Raw genomic sequence first — 757 nt, 5'->3', positions numbered from 1 at the left:
TGAATAAATGTATGGCTCTTTAATGTGCTGTTGGATTGATTCAGTTTGCAAGTATATTGAGGAGCTTTGAACGTATATTTATGAGGGATATTGGTGTATAATTTTCTTTCATTTTTTTTGATATCTTTATCTGGCTTTGGTATCAGAATAATGCTAGTCTCAGAGAATGAGTTAGGAAGTGTTTGTTCCTCTTCTACTTTTAAAGTTTTAGATGATTGGTATTAATTTATTAGTAACACCATCTGATGTTAGACTATTTTCTTATTGAAAAGTTTTTGATTACTAATTCAATCTCTTTATTTGTTATTGGTCTATTGAAATTCTCTATTTCTTCTTGAGTTTAGGTAATTTGTGTTTCTAGAAGTTTGCTCATTTCATTCAGGTTATCTAATTTGTTGTATTATAATATTCTCATAATCCTTTTTATTTTTTTAAGGTCAGTAGGAATGTTTCCACTTTCATTTTTTATTTTAGTTTATTTGTGTCTTCTATCTCCACCTCCTTCAGATAATTCAGCACTACCCCCCATATCTCTATTGAAGTGTAATTGAAAAATAAAGTTGTAAGATATTTAAAGTGTACAGAGTCATGATTTGATATACATATACTTTGTGAAAGGATTCTCACAATCGAGTTAATTAACATATCCCTCACTTCACATATTTATCTTTTTCTCCCCCCTTTGGTGAGAACATTTAAGTTCTACTCTCTAAGCAAATTTCAATTATACAATACAGTATTATCAACTGTAGTCATC

Source organism: Pteropus vampyrus, unplaced genomic scaffold (assembly GCF_000151845.1).
Source record: "Pteropus vampyrus isolate Shadow unplaced genomic scaffold, Pvam_2.0 Scaffold151, whole genome shotgun sequence".
NCBI classification, from domain to species: Eukaryota; Metazoa; Chordata; class Mammalia; order Chiroptera; family Pteropodidae; genus Pteropus; species Pteropus vampyrus.
Note: the sequence above shows the minus strand (reverse complement) of the source record.